The following is a 24089-nucleotide window of genomic DNA, read 5'->3' on the forward strand; positions in this document are numbered from 1 at the left end:
TCTGACAGTTTCTCTTCTCAGCTTGCTTTGGTTTAAAGCAAATGACTTATGGGTGGTTTGGGTTGTGTGCTCTCTAAGCATACCGCTTGACCAAGTACAACAAAAGCTGGTAATTCTCCTACTATGAATGTATACCCTCTTTTTATATGAAGAGCAGGATAGCAGAGCTTCCTGATCTTTAAAGCCCTGGAAGAGCAGCCGGACAAGGCTATAAAATAGCACAGGTGCTGGGAAAAACCCAAGATCATAGTCCCAGCTGGCAGGTTAAATAGGTTTTCTGCCTACACAGGTGAGTGGGTTATGTAGTGAGGGCTCCTGCAGAAGAACAGGTATGGAAAGGCCTTGTGGCCAGAGATTTTTGTGTTGCTGTAAAGAACTGAGTATTGCTGTCTAGCTTGCAGAAGATAGGTGGTGCTGGCTGTTGTGTCCTATTCTTGGACTGAAAATAACAACTTATTTTAGAGGTTTTTCACACCAGAATGCTGGTAGCTGTCACCCTGCATGATCAGTTTATGTGTCATGCTGTCTGCTCCTGAAGTGCAAGGTAAAAGTGTTCTTGTTGTTGATGTTAACCTGATGTTACTCTATCTTTGGGAAGCTTTGTCATCCTTAATCTGCAAAGGTAAAAACTGAGCTGTTTTCTCAAATCTTTGCTGGCATAGGAAATGTCTTTGGAGATTTTCCACTGCAAAAAATGGAGAAAACACTTACAAACGTTCACCACAGCTTATTGCTCCTACATGCAGTGCTTCAGGGCCTCCCTGTGTGGTGATTTGTCTCTCATTTTCTTTGCAAAAACAAGAAATAAGGGAAATCCTAAAGCATACTGAGCTTCCTTAATTTCAGGTGGAAATGCACATGTGAAATTTCTTGTCTAAGAGGACTGGAAGGTGTAGTTTTGGAAAAAATATAACCTGTTTTCTGATTTCACCAGGGTAAAAAAATATTTCCTTTAAATTTACATATTGACCTTCACTTACTTTTATATTAACTTCTGCATACTAGTAGTACTTTTGATAGCAGTATGAGTCTTTTGAAGCCAAGCACTGGTAACAAAAAATCACATTCCTGACAACGTTAAACTGTTGAGCAATGGGGTTAGTATTTTTAATCCATTAAAATGAGACTGTGATATCTTTTCTGTAATACTCCCTATAAAGGTTCAGTCTCCCCTTGAGTGGGGAAACCAGACTAATAGAGGAAAGACTTCAGGAGACCTCTTTAATAAAAGTCATGAAATAAGGAGGATGCTATTGTAGGTAAGGATTATTCTTGGTTTTTCTCCCAATTGATGCAGATGAGTTCATGTGTCGATGCTTTCATTTTACAAATTCAAACTCAAGTAATTCTGTTTCTTCAAGTTTAAAAGAAAGTGTTATTCTGCTCTTGTTAATGACTTAGGCTCAGTCTTATGCTGAGTCCATGAATTTATTTATGGCTTTGACCTGCTTTCAGCACTGGCTCACTCAGAGTCAGACTGATGATTTAATACAGATTATACCTTTTTATTTTAGGTAACAGTCTGAATTTGTTTAATAATACAGTGAGAAGTAGATATATTTGAAGCCTTCCACAGATGTTTACTAAATGTTTGCTATGTGTGGGGGTAGAAAAAAGCCACACAGATGAGCACAAAAGTTGTAGTGCACAACCCTGAAAGAAGAGTAAGCTAAAGGATTTTAGTAGGCAAATCTGTGCATCTGCTTGGAAGGAAGAATCTTCAAGTAGTTATCCAGTTCTAGTAATGATCCTAATAAAATAAATACTCTCAAGAAGTTTTATGTAAAGAAGAGTAGGAAAGTGATCAGAATCGCACAAACCATCTCTTCTTGGAGTTTATGACCAGGACTAACTGGACAGATGTCTTCAGGGAGGATTGTTGAGGTGATGCTAGGGATAAACACAGATCCCGCAGCTATTTCTGACTAAACAGGAAATAGCCAAAGCTATACCAGGTCCATGCGTTGTTCTTCTGCAATGTGTCACCTTTACTGAGGATAAAAATGAATCAGATACTGAATGTCACTGCTGAAAAAACTTTTGTTTCTGTTAAAACAGAAAGACAAGTTTGTAGAAAACATAAAAATATATTAATATACACAAGTACAATCTTTTACCATGTTTGAAGCTCTATTCTCAGAAGCCTACTTCACGTGTACCTAATGCAAAATGTTGCAGAATAATCCTGTAAGGCATAGTTGTTTACTAATAATAAATACTGTAAGCAAAGCTGTTTGAAGTGCTGCTTTACAGTCATCTGCTGAATTGAAAAATTCTTTACAAGTAGTTTTTTTACATTTCAAGGTAACAGTTAAATTATCTAGGCTTTGTAGCCCACACTCCAAACTCTACACTGGTACAGGGAATGCTTATTTTAAGCACATCCAGTAAAATACATATTTTAAATAATAATTTGCAGTTCAGTGTTTTCTCTAAGCTGAAGATCCCAAAAGTGCTCCTCAGATGGAGGTGTTAGCTTAAGAGTAGTCCTATGAGCACAATTATTCCCATTTTATATACAGAGAAAATGAGCAATGAAAAGTGATGGTTTGTTGAAGGTTGCACAGAGGTGCTGGCAGTAAGAATAGAACCTGCACTTCTTGCCTCCCACTTCTGTGCTTTAGCTATAAAGCCACTACTAGGCTTTCCACATCATCCTGTGATTGAGTAACTTTCATTAGATCAGGGGGAGATTCAGGAGTTCTGGGCTAATTAATACTCTGGCACTTTTCAGACCCTCAGTTGCTCTTTACATCCGATGGTTCCATAGAGTTCAATGACTTGTGGTGATGTGTCTCTGAAGAGACAACAAAGAAAGGCAAATAAAGGATGGGGATTCACTAACCTTGTTTCTGAGCCTGGCCCCTACCTTTGTCAGACATTTGCTTAGGTTTTATAGGCTCCTTACTCTTTTTAAGCAGGGTGTGAAAGCTTCTAAGAGGGACCCTGTCATGTTAAAATTTGATAATTTTAAAGCTCTCTCTCATCACCCTCATCTGCACTCCTCTTTGACCGATGACAGAAATCATCTGAATTCTCTTTTAAAACTATACCTTTTCAATGAGAGCAGGTAATTTTTTCAGTTCCATTAACAGCACATGGCCTGTCAGTAATGTTTGGTCATCAAGTGGCAGCACATTGCAAGGAACAGGGAGGACTAAAGAAAATTCATCATTAAATTGTAATGTCATCTGAATTCTCACTATTACTCTTGGTCTCTCTCCACACGGTAAGGGTTTGTGTTCTATTTACATTTTACTTTGGTATTTTGATATGTTCCAACAACTCAGAAGTGGGTCATCAGTGATGAATATGTATGCACCTGACACTGGTAACTTACTGTGTTAGAAACAAAATGTACAAAATGCAAGCTTTTTCTAAACCTACTTTTTATTTGACAACTTGTGCAGAATAGGAAGGCAGTTTTTAAAATATGATATTTTCTGAATCTGGGCTTCTAAATATGGCTTAAATACTATCAATATATATACACCACTGCAGGAACTGATGCTTTGAATGGTTAAAAAAAGAATTTACAGTTTGCTCTTTAAAAATCCAAACAAATCAGTGTGAGGAACACAGGGCTGAAGTAACCTCACAGTGTTAATAGGGCTTAATATATAAAGTATTAAACATCGCTGTAGCACTCATAAAACAACATGGCTAATGCTTAAACTTGTTTGACATTGGAGCCTTTTTACTACTTATATTCCAGCATATTTACAAACTGAGAAGAGGCTTGTTGAATCTTGTTCCATGATAGACTTCTGAAGTATTCAGGCTGGTAGTTTTCAATTACTTCATCTTGGCTGGGATTCAAAGCAGGCCAGCACAAGAGGAGGAAGGCATTTAGCTTGACCAGCTGAAACACAAGAGGATAACACACTCTTAAAGGGGAAGAGCCCAAAAACCTTTCTCTTCCTGACATACATCACTAACAATTAATAGAGATTCATTGTTTTGTGGATTTGTCACAATTGGCTCTTAGGACAGGGTGTCTACATGCTTTACTAATTATCCCTAACCTGCTTGGAGGCACATTTGTGCATGCCAGTCATGTATTGCCAATTTACATACATGGAAGAGAGGGCTGGGGGAAAAGATTCAGTGATATAAAACTATGTTGGAGTTAATGCATTAATGTTTCCCTCAAGGTCACCCAGTGCCATGACTTGACGTGTTTGTCCTAAGTAAACCTAACCTCTTGCATCCTTCACAAGTGGCAGGAAAGCCGAACAATTTCCTTGAGGTTACTTGAATTCCTTGGAATAACATCAGTCATTGTATTAAATATTAGGATGTTTTTAAAGAGTGAAATGATGTATCTATGATCAAGTCCTGATTTACTAATTTTATATCAAATGTCAGTGTTTTCTTCTTGCATAACCCACTTTGCAGTATGTCAGGAAGCGTTTTCCTAACAATCCATAAGGGAACAGAAATCTCTTGTTTGAATACATATGAGTTTATTATACTCCTTGCCTTGAGATTTGAAATGATGTGTGAGAGGGTGGGCAAAGCTCAGTGTAGATGTCAGGGTAATACCATTAGCCACCCATACCTAATCCAAGATGTCATGCCTGACTGTACTGTGCCATCATGACTGAGGTGTCTGTGCTTAGTCATCATTAAGTGGGTGGCTGCTGTGGTAAGATGACTCTCTTCAATGAATTGACTGTAAAATGAATGTTAGACTTCTGCAGGGGAGGTTTCATGCTGACTCCTGTGAATTCCCACCCCCCAGAATTTTCTTCCTCTGCTCCTCTGACATGCTGCAACAGCTTTATAATAATCAAATGCCTTAACTGTAAAACTAATACTTTACTGAAAATACACAGGGTTTATTCAACTCTCAGCTCCTACAGATCATGTTATTTGGCAATTCTCTCTTTCCTTACTCCATCTCACCAAGCAATCTTTAATATTAAAACACATGCCACATGGTGAGGAAGGCAAGCCGTCAGCTTCCCAAGTTGTTTGAGAACTTTCCAGTTCTTCAATATTTCCTTTATACAGGTCTGGATTCTTTGATCAGCTTAGGCAAAGTAGTCCTAACATGGACAGTAACAAGCTCATGGACAGAGTTCTCCAGCCATACTTGCTTCCAGGGGTGCCCCTTTGTCAGAGCCAGCTAAAGGAAAGATTGCTATAAATAATGTTCTGTGGCTTGAGGCTCCTGAGGATCTTGCCTCCAGTCCTTGCAGCTATTATTTGCATGATACAGCTTCAAAATATCAACCATTAAGCTCCTTACAACTGCTTATCTCAAATGTCTGCAACCTGGAAGTGATTTCAGCCTGACTGGAAAAAGTTTTCTGTCTGTCTTTATTCTCTTTCTGAAGTGAACAGGATGCTTTGTGAGCATAGTTACTGTAACAGGGCTGCTACTAAAGACTTGCCCATACAAGCATGACTTCAACTAATGAATTGGATTCATATTACTCTTTCAGAGCAGTTCCTATGTTAATCTAGGCAGAGAAGGGTACAGCAGACCATGCCCACCTGCCCTATTGAGGAAGTGGTACTTGGCTTCATGTGCCAGATGCAGAAGAAGCTGTGTCGTGCTATGTAGGCCCATGTCATGTGTTATGAACATGTTTGTAGGCACGTGAGTGTTGCAGAGGAGGGACTGCACTTTGAGGAGATTTTGCAGTCCCAATAAGAAGTGGAATAAGCATGTAAAATGCTGCTGTTGAAGAGCTTCCCAAGGAACTTCATAGCATCTCTGTGGTGTGTGATTGTTTTAGATGTAGCTTGGTATTGATCAAGAGGAAGTCGCTCTTCCTCTTGCCACATAAACCTCTGAGAAGAGGAAATCTCTTTCTAGGATAAGCACCAGCAGTGGGCAGCTTTGCACGCTGTTCAGTTGGGTTCCTTTGTGAGACCAAGTTTTGTCTGCACTTAAAATTGCTCAGCTCACTAAGATTGCCTACAAATAAATGGGGTCTTATTTTAGCTGTGATTTCTAAGTATCTGCTGTAGTACTGCCTAGGGGTTATTTATCTCATTTATTCAGAAGTGGCTTCTTCTGAAAAAGAGGAGGAGGTGAAGAGATAAGGCTTCCTACATAGTAGCAAATGCACACCACATATGCATGACAATGTAGGTCTCTGAGGTTTAGTGGATCTGGAATAACACCATTTGTTTCACACTAATTGAAGCATGTGTCTACAAGTGTGCTGTGCAAAACATAGGATAAATTAAGTTCATAAAATCAGGGTACTGCATAACCTATCTTATTATTAGACAGGCAGTCACTTGCTCAGCACCTGAAAATATGTTCTGTGAAAAAAAAAGAAGCTGCTCTTTTCTGTGCATATGTGTATACATACTAAGCTAATAGGATTTATTTCTGCTAAGCCAGTCTGAGACAACACATAGTCTTTTACAGCTTTTCAAAATCTTTTCTGTCTGTCCCTTGTGCTCGTGAAAGATAGCACATACTTTTCAGGTTTTTTTAAGTTGTGAGTCCAGAGTAACAAGTGTGAGACTTAAAGCTGCTTCTGTATGAGACCAAGACATCTTGAAGAGTAAGTGTTGTATATTAAGCATGATTAAACTCAGTTTGCTCATACACTGGACTCTCCATGCGAAGGTTTACATAATGTGTAGTTTGAAGAGATAGCTGTTGAGATGAGGCTAAATTTGGTCACAATTTGAAGCAACCTGAATGGTACTGGAAAGAACGGGGGTGTCTCTGTAGCTGGCAGAGACGTTCAATGCAGTATATAGGTTAGTGTAACATTCTTGCTAGTGTAACTTGTCATTATATTACATTTATTACCATGGTGTACATGATATCTCATAGTAAATGTTTTCAAGAAAGGGAATTAATGCATCTTTGTTATCTGAAGTTTGGTTTCCCTAGTCAAGACAAATGGATCTCTCCTGTTGACTTTGGGATCAGGCACTTACAGGACACTTCTGTTGGTTTTGAATTGAAAATATTTTTTTCAATAAGTTCTTTATTCTCATTGCCATGTCTACAGTATAGCTGAGTTGTATTGAGCTATGCAGTGAGCAGGAAAAAAAGATGAGGAACTTAGTTATATTCTAGAGATAGCAAACCACTGAGAGAGAAAACACTTTTGCTGTACGCCTGATTTCTGCAAACCACTGAGGCATCCACTCATAGGCTTGAAAACAAACAAAAAATTGAGAGGGAATAAAAGGGGGGGTGAACCAGCCCCAAACACATTTTTCTCTCTATCTGTACGCTTCAGTGCATAACAAGCAGTCTGTGCTTTTTAGGCATGATTCACAAGCAGATTCATGTGCAAGTGACTCTAGGTAGAGCACTGGGAGTGGATTTGGATCATGTAAGGCTAGTGCAGAATGTGGGAAATTATCTTCCCCCCTCACTCCCCAGTAAACAATGTCAAATCAAAAGGTTTACATTGCAGTTTGATTGTTAACACACTAAGAGACATGGGTCAAACTAAAGGTCAGTTCAATCTTATATTTTTTCTGCAATAACAGTTAGTGTCTGGTACTTAAGGAAAATAGTAAAAATGAGGATAAATTGAGACAGACCTGCAAACACTAGCTTGGAGTAGAGGTACTATTTGAACCATCGTGGTCAGAGCAGCCAGTGGAGTTACTCTGTCTTTGAACCTATTTACACATTACAGTAGTCTGTGATAGTGAGGTTCCACAATTTAATTGTGTACTGAGTGAAAAAGTATTTCTTTGTTCCTTGTTTTAAGCTTTCTACCTAATGGGTACCCTACAAAATTATTTGGATGTAAGGGGAAAAATTACTCATAAGCAGTTTCTCTGTTTTATAACCCTCCAGCTTATCCACACCTTGTTACAGCTTTTCCAGTCTGAAAAATCTTAATTCTCTCTATGTAAGAAAGTTATTCTATACCTTTAAGCAGCATTGTTACCATTCTTGTTACCTTTTCTGCACTTTAAAAAACCAAAATGAAACAAAAGGCCCCAAACAAACACAAAAAAAACAGCCCACAAATAAAAGCAGCCCATAAAAAAAAAAAAAAAAGGAATGATTTGAATCATCTGGAAGAACAGTTCATTAGAACTTCAACTCAAAGCAGAAGTTACCCCAGCTCCCCTGCAATGTGACAAAAGTTTAAGCATGAGAAAATAGGTGCTATCAGGTGCTTGCTTTCAAATCCTAAATGATTAATCAAAAGTGTTAAAGATATTGTAGATATTTCTCTTGGCTAATAGAAAACAAAACTCAAAGGTTGGTGAAACTCTGAATGGAAGTTGTTATCTACCTGCTGTATGAACTTTTTACTGTTTTGCTCTCATGCATTTATATTTATTTTGAGTGGATTGATTGCAGAAGCTGATAAACGATCTGCTGTCAGTTGTAGTCCATTGTGTTTGTCATCAGCGCAAGTTCATTGTAGTCAGTGATAAAATTTCACCTGCTGCGTGAGAGAAAATAAAATGCACAGTTGTGGTTGTAATTAGGGTTGAAAATCAATAGTAAAAGATGTTCTAAAAATGAGAAAGACAGTAAAAGAGAAAATGAGGAGAAAACTGTGAAAACAGAATTAACTGGGGACAGATAAGATGAGTGAATGCGGAGATGCATTGGAGGAAATGGAAAATTAATCCGAGGTGGAACTGCTACAACCACTTCTTGCAAGAGGCTTCATTTTGAGTGTAAGAAAGCGTGTCTTTTCTAGTAAAAATCTCTCTTCCCGTGATGGTATGTGCATGTGTGTGAACAGAAAATGGAGCTGCTAATGGTGCCTTAAGATCCTCACATGAGTTTTTTTCTGCTTCACTCCCTTGGTGGCCACCATCCTGGAAAATTAAGGACTTTGGATGAAACTCACTTTAGAATTCAGGAGGGGATGTCCCTGAATTAAAGTGAGAGCAGCATGTCACAGTACGGTTCACAATAAAGAATGCTGCACCATTTTATGGGTTTTTATTTGCCTTAAAACTATTCTTCCAAGGCCTTTGAGACAAAGTATCTGGGGGTTTGGGTATGACCAGATGGCTGAGCACTGAGCAGTTGTCTTCTAAGTTGCTCTTAAAAAGCACCTGGACTAAAAAGGTGGAAAATTGAAAATTCTTGTTGGCTCTGCAGGGGATGACTTCTGTTCAGTTTTGATGGAGTGGAGTATCTTCGATTATTGCTGATTATGAAAGGACTTACTACTGGCTAGGGAGTAGAAAAGGCAAAGCATTCCATTCTCTGCTTTTCTTAGCTTTCCCCTCAAGAGCATCAGCTTAGGAAATAGTGTGTCAGGATGTCAAAGAAATGTTCAGGCAGTTTGTGCTTTTCGTTTTGTCTTTCTCTAAATATCAAAAACCCTCGTCACAGAAAAGACAGTCTTTCTCTTCAGTAAGACTCTTTCCAGTACAAAGCTAGCACAAGATGACAGACAAATACAATAATCTAATTAAAGCATCTTCTGTATAACACACAAATGTGTGAAATGTTTTCTCCTAAATAAATAGCCTTGAGGAAGCCTTGTGGTTACTTATGAGAGCATATTCTTGTCTAACTTTGAAACTGTCTTCTACGTTTTAAATAGTAACCAACAAAGTATGATGAGATGGCACAATAGTTTAATAGTGTCCTTTATCTGCCCAGAGAGCACAAAAGAAAAATAATGCAAATTGCTTATAAGGGGTAGAGCATTTTATCCTATCAATGTAGACAACTCTGCTTCTGTTTGGCAATTCAGTGCTATAGCACAGAGATAAAAATGAATCCTTGCAGAGTGAAATTTCCTAGTTCTTGTTGGAAATTGTTTCTGATGTTGTTAGTTAAGGAAGATTTACTTTATGCTTAAGTTATCAGGCATAGTTTCTTGATGCACAAATCCATAAGAAAGTAACATCTCAGTGTTATCAATGAACCTTTTTTTGAAGGGATAATAAATCTGTCAAACGGTTGACTTTGTAGAAGTTGGGCATATGTCACATTAAACAAAGGTATCCAACAAAAAAGGATTTTATGTGGCTTTTGTAGGAAAGTACAAAGACCAGTGACATCTGACACTGCTTGTAAGGGGTGTACAAGAACAAAAAAAGGAGGCAGGCAGCCTACCCACAAAGAGCAATGTTTGCTTTTACATCTGGGCATACAGGCTTCTTAAGTCAAGCATGTGTGGAACTACTCTTAGAAATAAGTAACCCAGTGGGACTCCCTGCTCATGCAGACTCAGTATTATTTACTACACAAAATTAAAAAGGTGTGGTTAGACAAGTATTGTAACTTTTGCATACCTGTTTGTGGGTTTCTCTTGTTTACATGTCTAAAAGAAACGCTGTAGTTACAGAAGAGAAACAGCTTCAAATCCAAAGCTTCTGCTGACTGCAGTGAGGTGGTGGGTTCCGATATCATTTGAGTCACTTGGTCCCTTGTGTATCTGTGCACACCTCTTGCTGCCAGACAAGATGGTATGGTATTCTCAAGCTGAGCATTCAACAGTCTGCAGCACTGCTTAAATGTAGATCTGAGCCTATTCTCAAGTCGCAGCTTGTTCATCGTCAGTCTTGTTTATGCACAAGTCTCTATTAAAGTGTGTATTTAGGCAAAGCTCCAGAGCACACCCAAGGGCATCAGCCCAGTGTGCTCAGCTCCACAGCAGCGGCTGGAGCTCATTTGTGCTGGCAGGATGGGTTGGATACAGTGGGGGAAACATGTTCTACCTGCAGCCCTCTCCAGCAACACACATCATGCTTTCAGGTGTTCTGGAGAATGGGGAAGGTGGGTTACAATTGAGCTGTTAGCCAGCAACATGGGTAGAAAATATGCATGCCACAAACTCCATCATGCTAAACTCTATCTTTTCACTTTTTAATGGAGATAAGGCAGATGATAACTTTGTGCATCTGCAAGACTGAAGCTCCAAGCCTCTCACTGCACTGCAGGTTCCACAGCTTGGTCCTCCACTTTCTGTTGAAATTAACATTGGCAATTGGTGAGAAATCCAGTTGCTGTGGAAAACCTAACTCCCAAGTGGTATGAATTCAAAAGTGATTTAATATTTCAGGTGGTAATAGTGTTCCTTTACCCTGAATGGTAAATGGCCTCTATTATAAATAGTTAACATTTAACATTTACAGTTTTTTAAAATGCCATTATATAAAAGCAACGGGAAGGTTGTAAAAGGGGTAAGAAATATTAGCACTGTTTTGTTTATTTAGTGTACAGAACACAGCCCTGTAAAACCTTAATAAAAGTGTAGATTCTGCTATTTATTGGGAAACAAATTAGCTAGCCATATCTACAAAATCAATTGCTCAGACTCAAGTTGAAAGTTGGCTTAAAAATCACAAAGATTTAGAAATAATATACTTCAATTTTCTATTCTTATACCTTTTGTTTAATTTGTGGTGGTTTTGTCTTATTTTCAGGCTCTTCTCTGTCACTAGAAACTCTTGAATCTGATTGAAATTTTAAAGGAAAAAAAAATAGCCTACTACAGCACTTAGAGGTTAGGGTTCCATGTTTTGAGTTACCAATACTACTTAGATAATGAAGCTTTGAATTAGTTACAAAGAGATGGAAATTTAACATTTTCAGGTTAAGAATTAAGTGGGAATAGAATCAAAAATACTTAGTAAATCAAAGGAAGGGCAAGTACAATCTTCAAATGTCTCAAATGAGGCCCAGTTCCTCAGCTGATATAACCTGCCATAGACCAGCAAAACTTTCATTAGCTGAAGAGTCCTGGCCCAGTGATCATCAGCCAGTTTCAATCCAGGGTAAGAATTTGAACTGTGTTTCTGCTTTGCAAAAGGAATCCTGGGAAAATTACAGTATCTTATTAGGACCATCATAAAGATTTTGGAGGCCCTGAGTGCACTGCACACATCCAGAATAACTGTTACATGTGAAGTAATGCTGGTCTCACTGCAGTTGCTGTGTTCAGGCCCTCTATGGATGTGGACATTCACCATCGCACCTGCACTGCACTGGTGAAAGGTTTTGAGGAGTCTCTGACCAAAGCTCCATGTCTTAAAATAGGACTAAACCTGGATTCAGGCTGCAAAGAGGAATCATTTTAAGGAAAGAATCCCCTTAAGCAATCTAGGAGAGAAGTTTTTAAGTAACTGATATGAATTTTTAGGAGTAGATAGGGTTTATGCCTCCTCTCTGGGTGAGGTCATTTTGGGGGTTTTATATCCAAATAAACACTATTCTGAAACATATTTTCACTGTTTTCTGTAAGTCATAAAGCACATAGCGATAAGCTTCAATGACCATATCATCAGATGTTTCCCTGCAGATGGACAGATATCTCTTCCAGGTTCCAGCACTGAGTATATAGACTGTAGGGTTTTGTTCTGAACTGAATCATGGGACAAATTAGCATGTAAAAATGGAGAGAGGAGAGAGTTTTCAAACCACGAGCCCCTCTGTTGGTGTAAATTAAGATAAACCTGTGCATTTCGCAGGGACTTCTGTGAGCTAAGGATCTGTTCCACAATTTAAACATTATATTGCATGTTAAGGGAGTATCTCATGAAATATTCTGATAAATTACTTTTTAGACTTAAATATCTCTAGGAAAATAGGAGGAAACTCCAAAGCATACTACCACCCACAGGGGTTGGATTTGTAATAAATATTTCCAGGCAGCTGTGCTCCTAAATTCAATTACAGTGGTGGCTTCAGTGTAGATCCTGATGGACAGTCACCCACATCATAGAAAGTGCAGGTCATTTGCCACAACTGAGCAAAACTGTCATTTTCTGCCTAAAAGAAGCTGGGGCTAAGCTAAGGCAGAAAATAAATCCTCTGTGACTCAGAGAGAGAGTGCTTTTTTAGGTCAGGTCAAGAACAAAGACATTGGCAGTGCAGTGCTGAGAGGCTTATAGTGGTATATCCCTAAGGACAACTCCCGATACCGACAGGAATCTTTTTCATGATGGGGTGAATGGGGTTTGAATGGATTTGTAAATGCCCTGAAAATAATCAGTTTATTCAATTACCAATTTCTCCTTTAAATACAGAAGGGTGTTTTATTACCAATCAGGTTGTTTAGTCCCTGTAGCAGGAGGAAAAAAGGATGACTCTCAGAACAGGGACAGAGTAAATGCTCTGGGAAGGGTTAGACTGGGAGAGAATGTTACTGCTGTACTCCGCTTTGCCACATATGCACACACACATGCTCTCTTAGCACTCTGCAGCTGCAGTGCTTTCAATATTGAAACTCCTTTGAGTCAAGGTGTTTGCTAGTAGTATTGAAATTAAATTATATTCTTGCCTCTATGTTCAGATTTTTGTGTTAAGTCTTGTTATTTCTGTGGTTTTTTGTTTGCAGAATTAAGCAGCTGCTTTCCTAATTCACTCAGGTTACATTTTTGGACTTTTATGTTTAATACTTTTTCTCCCCTCAAACTACTTTGCTTGGGTTTTCCTATCAAATCCCATGGTGCTCAGTAGCAGTAACCATCTTGTGGTGCTTATGCCGTGGATCTGCATGTTAAAGGCTAATACTAACCTGGGGAGAGGCAGTAAAATCTTTCCCAGATAAGAGAAGTAGGAGAGTGCAAGAAAGCATGATGTGTTTGCTTGTTTTAGTCAGAGAACTCTTTTGTCCTTGTGGTTTGGATTTACTTCACCCTGAAATTACAATTATTCTTTAGAAAATAATTCAAGAGAGCAGTTTGGGGTTACTTGCTACATTAACATTGGTTTCATTTGTTTGTTTTTCCCCTCAAGTGCTTTTGGGGACTGACAGTTGTATACATGTAAACCTTATTCATCCTTCCATTCTTGAACGCAGTTTAGAGCTGGCCAGCTTCAGGATTGGTGATGTACTCCTTTTCCTGCCCAAGCTGTTCCTTCCACACAAATTCTCTGCTTCCCCATGAAAGCAGGAAACTGTCCTGAAGGCTTCCATGGGCCTCCTTCCAGCACTGGGTCACTAGGAATAAAGTTCATTTCTGTTCTTCGCTTCCTCAGCTCCAGAGAACCGTCACAAAGTCCATGGATTGCGAGTAGCCAGTGGAAACCTGACTCTGTGACTTGTGGTCTGTGGAGATGAATGAGGCCAGCGGGACTGTTCTGGCAAACAAATATACTGGTACCCCTAAGAGAGAAGGCACCTCTGAGAAGTCCTTTGCCTACTCTACCTGTCCATGAACCCTTCCATTGCAGCTGGAGGATCATGTAGTACATGGATCTAATGTAAAATAAACCTCATGGGAGTGAGATCTCCTCTGCCCCTGTGGATTTCCACTGTTGTCTGACAAGGGGCTACCCTAAAGTGCATGTAATATCACGTGGCTCAGTGAAAGTCTTCCTCTGAACCTTTGTTGGTCAAGGAATAAAAATGGAATTGTAGAAGTTGCATGTGAGTTACCTAGAAGAGTTTGCTCTTAGGAGGTGTTACAGCTTCTCTAATTCAGGGAAATTGTGAACAGTAATATGCTCATGACTGTAAAGGAGACAGGCAGGAACCTTCCTAAGCCACAGCTGAACAAAACTGGTCTGTCTGTTGTGGAACTGGCAGATCTCTCAAGGCAGCCTGACTTGCTCTCCATGCTGTTTCCTACAGGATCAAATGATTTGGCATGCATGCGATTTGGTCTAAAATTTGCTTTGAGGAAATTAACTTAAGCCTTTTTGAGATCCTAAGATAAATTTTGGAGAAGCTTTCCATGTGCTCAGACAGTAGAATAAATGCAGAAAACCACTATGAGGAAAGAAAGCCTTTCTACAAATTTCAGTCTATGCTAGATGAAGATGGACTGCAAATCTCACATCAAGTTCTTTGTAGTGGTATTTCTAGCCTGGCTTTTTAGCTGAAGAGCTTCAGATATAAGCAGCCAAACATTTGAATCCTAATGAATCCTTGTAAATCTTTGAAGCCTTGCCCATCATTAATCAGACCATCCATAAAAAAATATTCCAGACATACACACCATATGTACATGCATGTGCTTCTGTAACTATTAATAAAAACAGCAAGATTGTCATCTCAACATGATTATAATCCACACCTGATGGAATTGCCTTTCTAGTGTTGAGGTTTAAGAAATGAGATCTCCATCTCCATTGTATAAACATTTTAAAAGCATCACCTAGTTGAAAAGTATTCCCCAAATACATGGTTCTCTTTGATGATATTCCTACTAACGATGGGTTATTAGTGTGAAGGGCCAAATTATCTACTCATCTAATTGGTTCAGCTCCACTGTGCTGCAGAATTTGACATTATCATTTCTCAGGGTCTAACGTAATTCATACAGAAGATCAATTTGTTATACTTGCCATGTTACTATAAAGCACCTTTAATAACAGAACATTTTACGCAGCATTAGCTTTCCAGCATTTTTAGTGTAGAGATCTTTTTTCTTAGCATCAATTTAAGCAGCTCATATCCAAATGGTTTTATTCCTCTGCTTTTATAAATTAACTAGTTTAATCATATTGCAAATATTTATCTTCCCTAAATTAATGTGGAATCAAAATTAATTGATTTGAAAAATGTGAATTGCCATTTAATATCACATTTAAATACATAAGGAATTAACAAGATCATTTTTATGCTCTGCTCTCTGCATGTGAAAGCTGGCCAGTATAAACCTCAAGATACGGTTTCCTTGTTCTTAGTTGTCAGTAAGCTCCGGCCTCTTTTGACATGTTTCTGACACATTGCTCTTCCATCGGGTTTCTTGCTTTCAGTTGTGGAATGACAAGTCTATTTTGTGGTGGTGTGAAATGAACCATGTACTGCTACTGCTGTCTCATGTCTCATAATGGAAGGTTCACAGCATGGACAATTGGGAATTTCTCCAGGCAGGGCAAAAGCACTTATTTTCAACCCCTGGCTTTAATCAATCAAGGAGAAACTGGAAATCGCTGTAAAGTAATGAATGTCAATTTATGTACATGCTATTGATTTTAGAAATTTAATGCTCTGTTTCTCTATTTTATGTTGACCTTATGAAGCTCAAAGATGAACACAAAAGGTGAATATTCTTGAGCCAGAATTGTTTTTCCCCTGGAAATATGAACAAAAGATTTTGTACCTTCTGGGTATGGAAAGGGTAAAAAATTTAAGCCAGAGGGCTGTACCAAGTCAAGGGACTATAGAGAACAGGGACATGTTATTAAATCTATTTATTGCTAAATGGCCAAAACCATTCTTGCAAGACACATACCAGTTGTTGTACTGGAATCCTGAGGATTTGGGTTGTTAGAATTCATGCTTTGGTTAAATGCATTCTCTGTTTAACGTTTGTCATTTTTATATAAAATAGGAAGGTATAGTTTTGAATACTTAACTGTTCATCTACCTCATCTTTTGCATGCTTCATAACACTCTGGCAGTGAGCAAGCGAGAGATTAGTAAACATGACCCTGGAAGACCTTTGTGAGTGCCTGTCTAGCATAACTTACTGGCTCCACTTTCTCTGCTCTGAGGATCCTTAGCTTCACTAGACGCCTTACACACAAGCTTTGCTATTGCTTAGCTCCACAAAGTTGACATCTCCCCAGGTTTTTATTCCCAGGTAAGAAGCTTGGGCACTGTCAGTTCAAGTATGCTCCAGGAATTGCCCTCTCCCCCTCAAGAGGAAAAAAATGACTTCAGAGATTATATAATTTGAACCTGCATTGAAAAGTCCCATTCTACAAATGTTTCTCTCATTCCTCCTCGGCATAAAAAGCAATTCCAGTCAGAAACTAAATGATAGGCTGGTGTTTTAATCAGTCACAGCATTCTGCTCCTAGAGAAGCAGTGGGAAAACACGTACAGAATGTTTTGTTCACTTGGAGCACTTGTTGATCTCCACTGTATATCTGCACAAAAGCTCTCGGGGGATTTCTTGTGTTACTTCCCTGAATACACAGTAACAGGATTGGACAGGAAAAGTGCAGGCAGTAACAGCGTGCTCTTGAACAGCATATTCTAGTACTCTGAATCGTGCAAGAACTGAAGCCTGCTCTGAAAGACTGTTTTTTCCCCTCTTCGCAAGAGCTTTACAAATGTAATCACAGTACTCCCTGAAATTAGTAGTGCACTTGACTCCATGATCAATTTACTCCATTTTCAATATAGACTTTGACAAGAATGATTTGTTTATGCTGTCACATGAATCAGCCTCAGTAAATTAGACCTGTCAAAGTTATTTTTTCTGCACAATACAGTTTGCTTTATTTTTGACACCTGTGCAGTTGGGAAAGCTATTGTAAATAGTGTAAAGACTTGAGTCAGAAGGTAAGTGATCTGCCTTTAGATCCTGTTTCACATGTCAATAATACGTCTTGGCAGTTCTTGTGAGTATATTTTACTTCATTTGGAAGTGATAACTAATAATAATAATAATATAATAAATGTGATTTGAAGTTTGTGTACCCCAAAAAGTATATGAAAGTCAAACAGATGCATCTGTGGGAATGTTCATGTAAAAGAATTTTGTACTATAGAAATGTATAGAGATGTCATGTCACCATCAAAGTATGTGTGCAGCATGTCAATGTAGCAGCAGCTCCCCTTTTTTATTAATTACTTTGCCCCCTTTTTGTGTTCACATTTTAGCTAAAATTAAGGTCTAGATTGTGTCCTGAGGTTTAGTGAGACTTCTTGTGTAACTTTGGTATCAGCAAACCTCAGTAAATTCTTCTGTGAGGTGAGCTCCCTCCCTGGTTTGAATTCTTGTTGCCCTACATGTAGTGACACATTGCTTGTGCACTTGTCCTAGGTGGAAAAGAAATAGCAGCTCAATTCTCAAAATTGTTCCTTCTCATGGCCTGATACAGATGTAACCCTGATCAAAACTGAACCCTGACACAACTCACAGCATGCTTCAAGGCACTGATGGAGAGTAATTGTAATGATAATTTCTTATGATACCGAAACACTATTTTCCTGGGTTCAGCTATTACAGTTATTTTTTTTTCCTTCTTAGTACCTGGTGCAGTGCTGTGTTTTTGACTTCAGTCTGGGAACAACGCTGATAACACTCCAATGTTTTCAGTTGTTGCTAAATAATGTTTACCCTGATCAAGGATTTTCAGTCTCATGCTCTGCCAGTAAGGAGGGGCGCAAGAGCCCAGGAGGAATCAGACAGGACACCTGACCCAAACTAGCCAAAGGGGTATTCCATACCACAGCATATCATTCCCAGCATAGAAACTGGGGGCAGTTACCTTGAAGGGTCAGACTGCTGCTTGGGTAGGGCTGGGTGGTGAGCAATTGCATTGTTCATCACTTGTGCTTATTATTTTCTTTTCTTTTTCCCCTTTTATTTTCCTATTCTCTCCCCTTGTTATTTCCCTTATTGGTGGTAGTAGTAGTAGTTTTGTCTTATACCTTAGTTACTGGACTGTTCTTATCTTAGGCTGTGGGATTTATATTCTTTCGATTCACTTCCCCATCCCTCCTGGAGTGGGGGGGAAGAGGGAGGAGTGAGTGAGCGGCTGTGTGCTTCTGAATTACCAGCTGGGCTTAAACCACATCAACTATTTAATCTGTTTATGGACATTAAAGTTGGCTTATGCTATTAATTACTATTAAGAAAATAAATTAAAAAAAAACAAAATCCCCCAAAAACACAAGAAAAAAACCAAACAGCACCAAAACTGAGCTAGTAGCTACACACCAAAGAGTCACCAAAAATACCTCAGTTTTATCTGAGAAATTTGCATCAGTTGAACTTGCCTATTTTGGTGCAGGACTCTCTGCCTGCCTCATCCTGTGCCAGGGAAACTTTAGGTTTCATTTAGACTGATGTGCGGTCACCTTGAGTTAAACCACAATGAACCTACTGAAAACCATAATAAAAGTATTGCCACTTTCAGCAGTGTAGCTCAGCTATTTTATGTAACAGGCTTTGTTTAATCTGGGGCAGCCTTTTTATGTAGACAGGCCCTTAGTGCTCATTAAGGCAATGGAGTGATGTTGGCTTAGATCAAGCCTGAATCTTGCACGTAAGGAGATCTTTCAAATTGAAGAAGGAAAAAAAAAAGTAAAAATATTGAAGTAAACTGAAATAAATAACTGCTAAAGAAAAACAAGGCCCACTAGTCATCATCAGGGTGATCTGCTACTAATTAAGTGAAGAACCACATTACATTTGCTCTCTGGTTCCTAACTCTGATTCTTTGTTTCAATTCACCTATGTCTCTTTAATTTGAATAGTCTGCTAGAAAGTGAAGCATTTGGTGCTTAACAGCCCTTCATGATAGAGTTCATTTGATCCAAGCAGGCCCAATTTATAGCTGCTACTCCCCAGAGCCTATTTACTTCGCTAGGATTATGATTTGCTGTTGTAATATTGGGATGTTGACAAAAGAAGTCAAAGACAAATGTTGTTGATTGATGGTACCCTATGTTTCTCCAAGAGGAGTGCTTTATCAACATCATAAAGAACCTTGTCCTTTCCAAAAGCAGAGCGGGTTTTGTAGTTGTGACAAACAGGAAGGGTTTTATCATTAACATTGTAAGCAGTTTTGTAATCAGACACATTTCTGCGTGTCCGAGCAACTCCTGCTTATTTGAAGTGTCTCTCTTTATTTGAAATTATGCTCTAAAAACTGAAAGAGTGAATATAGGATTTTAAAAAGTAAAATAATTTTTAGATCAGCAGCATTGGCAGGGAGTTACTGTTAGAATATTCGCTTCATTCCTTCCTTCCAATTTACAGTTTTGGCTAGTCAGTGATATTTTGTTATTATTGCTATTTGGAGTTTAAAAAAAAAAAAAGAAAGAAAAATTAGTTGAATGGTCCTATGCTTTTTATAAGGTTTTGTTTCAGAAATGTCTCCATAATTCTTGCAAAACATAGCTTGTGTGAGTAGTTTTTACCTATATGAATAATATCATTTATTTCCTTGGGGCAGGAATACTTAGGTCATCTTAAGGAATATTTAAAAGATGAGGGTTTGCTGCCAGTAGTTTTTAACTCATACCATTCTGCCTTCTTTTCTGTCCTTCAATTAAAACCCACATGGATCTGACCTCAGAATCAAGAGAAGCTAGATCTCACCGGCTCTTACCAGTGTAACCTGTGCTCACCAGAGTGGTTCCAGGGCTTTGGAATAAGGGTTGCTTGTGTCTATTAAGCTTTGCTGGATTAAGCCTCTTTCAGTGTTAGGATATGATGTGCTTTTGCCACTGCTGCTTAAATATGCTACACGTGTCTGTTGCTAGATTTCACACCCTCGATAGTTGTCAGGGTCCTGAGTGCAAACAGTCCTCAATGCCCTGCCCAGCCTCCCCAGTACCCCTGCCCATGGCTTAGGAACCCTACTGCAGCCTAGCACTGGGGCTTTGGTCCCTGCCAGAGCTATGATGTAGTGTGCATGGCCCCAGCTCTGCTCCTGAACTGTCACTTGTATTTCCTCAGATTACATTGGAACTTGTGTATAACCTAGGGTTCACGTGTGGCTCCCTGGGCTGCCAGGACCTGTTGATGTCAATGTCCTGCTCTGCTTGTGCCCTGGTGGTCAGCACCCAACCTCTACCATGGTCTCACAGCTCCTGGCTGGCCAGCCCTTGGAGAGCAGCCCCACTCCTGCTACTCCCTGATAGTATCATCAGGGACCTGCTTTGGGAAACATCTCTGGTTTATGTTCCATACCTTAAGGGAAGCACAGAGAAGAATGTATTAATGGTTTTTACAACAGCCGTTAACTTCTGAAAGGTCATTTTTCCTGCTCTGAGATTTATTTACCCCAGAGGATGTAGCCCTGGCTCTTGTTTTTATCTTGCTGGTGGTGTTCAAGTTCCCTAATTATAAAAAACAAACAAACCAACCAGCTGAAAAACAACCAACTGAAAAAAAGTGTTTGCACAGGTTCCTTACTACATGTCTGAGCTTGAGGTCCTTGTTTGGGCAGAGTTCCCACTGGGCCTGATGTTTCTCCAGCACACCTGGCCTCAAACAGTGGATGGACTATTGAAGACTGCAGTTTATCAATGCTAAGATCAACCTTTCTTTTTTCACCCCATTTCGGTTGTCTTCTTTTACCTCTTTAAGTCATCTTTTCTCTTGTCTCTTTCTGCAGTTGCTTGCCTACCTTAGCATCATTATCTGCCCTAGCTGCCCTGCTTCTCTCTTCCCTAACATAAGTGTTCTTCCTGTGTATCCTTCTTCTGGTTTAGTTTGTTTGGTTGTGCATTTCTGGGACCCCAGCAATCAAATAGCAGTGAGGTCTGAGGGAAGGTATTTCACTGTCAGACCAGTCAGAGCATGCAAGCCTTGTTATCCAGAATATGTGCACATTCTCCCAGCACTCCATGCATGCTTCTTAACTGTCAGCAGTGGACAACTCAAATAAATTGTCCTCTTGTCTGCATTCAACCCCTGGGCAACAGGATGAGTGGATCTGGTCTAATATATGTGCACTATAGGTCCGATTTTTCTCTTAGTTTATGACCACCTGGCTTTCCTACAGTTGTATTTGATTTATAGGGTGTAATAAAGTGGAAGTATTTTCTGTGTAGATGGTACAGCCTCCAAGTCTACTCAGTGGGCCTTGTACAGACCAGAGAACATGCTCAGAGATACTGTAGCTGTGAAGAGTTACTGGTGAAAAAGTGATCAGTGCTTCTGTAGCTTGAAAAAGGAAATGCCCCTAGTGCCAGGAGTTGTAATTGGGCAATGAGTCTAGTACAGCTGTGAAGGTACGAAAGAACTTCGTAGCAGTTGCATCCATTAGCATGGGGAAGAAAACTCAGCTGTCAGCTACCTGGTTTAGGGATTTATTCTGTCTACTGGATGTCAGAGAGGAGTCTGGGGGCTAGGTTTTCGGCTAGTACCCATCAGTTTACATCCAACTGAAGCTGAGGAAGAAAAAGTTGGTAAAAGTTGGCCCTTTGGTTTTCATGTGATGGCAAATGTGAAAGCTTTGATTAGCCAAAGTGTATACAATGAACTTAATTGACTTCTGACTTTTATGCATTCTTCAATTTGTGGTGGTCATTTGCTGAGGTGAGCTGGTGAAGGAATTCACCAGTACACCCAAGCCTAATCCTGGTCAAATGAGAAAATACCCATCTATTAGGAAAGACCACTCACTGATCCTGTTGGCCATGATTTCAGCATTTTCATGCTTTCAGGGAAGGACATGGCAGCTGGGTATCTTGCTGGATTAAATCCAGAGTTAAATTTAGAGCTTGAGTTTTGGAAACCCCAAGTTTGTGCCTGGCTTTGGATGGCCCATGGAGAGAAGGGAAGAGGGCTTGTTAGGATTTGGGTTGTATGCAGAGGAATGAGTGTACATGCTGGGATGGGATTTACAGCTTCAAACTAATTAGATTTCTAATAGTTTCTTTTTTTTTGCTATTTATTAGCAGTGTTATTCAGTACCCTAGGCCAACAAATAGCTAAAACACATCCTGAAGTAGGGACACTACATCCCTACTAGTTTTGGAAATTTGTTACAACAGTGAATCCTGAATTACCTCTGTATTATCCACAATGCACAAGGATTGCATAAACCTGGTAGGAGAATTGTTTGTTTACTGCTAACAAATTTTAGGGCAAATTGAGAATGTTTATTTTCTAAACACATTCCACTTGTAATTTTCAAATGATGTTTTTTTTCCTTTACAAATAACGCTTTCAGTATCCTTTGCTTCACAAATGTTTGATGTAACCACAGTTGATGTTTAGCCATGGTAACACTTGAGATCTTTTCTTCATGCCTGTTGCTTTCCTGTGCCCCCTCAACCCCCCGAGACAGATTGATTTGGAAACTATCCAAGTTTTGTCAGGAGTGGTAACAAATTCGCTGTGTTCTCTCCACACCTGACCCATCCTGGCTTCCTTTAAATGCTAAAACTAGCAAAGGCCCAGCTATGGTGGAAAACAACAAACAAGACAATCTTCTTCGTTATCACTTGTGTTATGTACAGGAATGGTAGCTTACGGAGAATGGTGTTTCAATGGATATATAACAGACTATGTTAAAAGGGAAGCTAACAGGCAGGTTTCTTTTTATGTCAGGTCATACTTAAGAAAGAGGGAAACGTAAATGTAGGCATTTCTCAAGAGCTGTACCTACCTATGCACTGTTCTGTCTGTACCCATCTGTTTATTCCCCTTTACTCATGCAATAATAAAAACAAACCTTTTCCATATTCACACTTTAAAACACACTCTGCAGTTCAATCTAATATTTCATGTAATAATCAAACCAATTCCCCAGCTAATAGCTGCACACACATTTGTGCGTCAGTTCTTTAAATACCTGACCTTTGGGAAATAGGCCCTGGGTTGGAGCAGGAGGTACTCAGCCTGAGCATACAATGAGTTTAAATGGAATAAGCTAATTTGTCACTGTTTTGTTATGATTGAATATATGTGTTTAGAATAAAATTTAATTTAAATCCAATTTGTAACATCTCTGTGGGTGGGACAAAGAGAAAAAAAAAGCAACCCAAAGGATGTATTAACTAGATACTGTACTGTGAATGTAATGGGACTTCTGAGTTTAATGTTCATTTAAAAAGCCCTGAATGCTCTTATTGCTATTACAAGAGTGGGTTTGGGGGAGATTTATGTTATAAACCCTTCTCCCCAATCCTGTACAACCCTGTTTTTCTCACCAGCAAAGCCTTTACCTGGTACAGTAAAACCATCTGTTATTCTTGAAGGAAAATTCAGTCATAGAGATATCAAGAGATAAAAGGAGCTTTTTTTATCTAAACATTTGCCTGAGTTGCCATATTGTGTTTTTACTTCAGAAAATGAAGATGAATTAGTGTAACTGGCTGTTGCGTTCTGATATGGACCAGAAGAATCTAAGGAATAAACAACTGTGAGGCTTGTGGGAGGTGATGAATCTCAAGGCCATTGGCATCGGAGCCAGGCTGCAGACCCTCACCGAGCAGCACTGCATCCCGTGCCAGCTGCTAAGGGCTCAGCAAAGCCTGGCACCAGCAGCTTCACCTTTTTTTCCCCACCTCCTCCTGCCACTTTAAAAGGAGTTGGGGAGCCTGATAGATGGCAGGAAGAAAAGCAGCTTTTTTCCTGCTGGTCCGTGGATTGGCAGTTTGTTACCAGGTGCCTGGCTGGGGGGGACGACAGAGTCTCTATTTGGGGTCCCAGCTGGTAAAAGCCAGGATTCTTAGTGGGCTTCAATGAAATTACACTACTTTACACTGGATTTGCTGGTTTAGGTTGTTTTT

At 39.3% G+C, this 24089-nt stretch overlaps 1 long non-coding RNA gene across 1 annotated transcript in view; it reads right to left on the minus strand.

The window, feature by feature from the left end:
* Positions 1–3676: 3676 nt before the first annotated feature.
* LOC133214756 (uncharacterized) overlaps positions 3677–24089 on the minus strand; it is a 45539-nt gene continuing 25126 nt past the window's right edge. The window contains exon 2 of the long non-coding RNA XR_009726222.1: positions 3677–3862. This is a non-coding gene — a long non-coding RNA (uncharacterized LOC133214756). The remainder of the gene's footprint in view (positions 3863–24089) is intronic.

This window comes from Neopsephotus bourkii, unplaced genomic scaffold (genome assembly GCF_033783945.1).
Source record: "Neopsephotus bourkii isolate Nb327-2 ecotype Australia unplaced genomic scaffold, CSIRO-AGI_Nbou_v1 NB_936, whole genome shotgun sequence".
NCBI lineage: Eukaryota > Metazoa > Chordata > Aves > Psittaciformes > Psittacidae > Neopsephotus > Neopsephotus bourkii.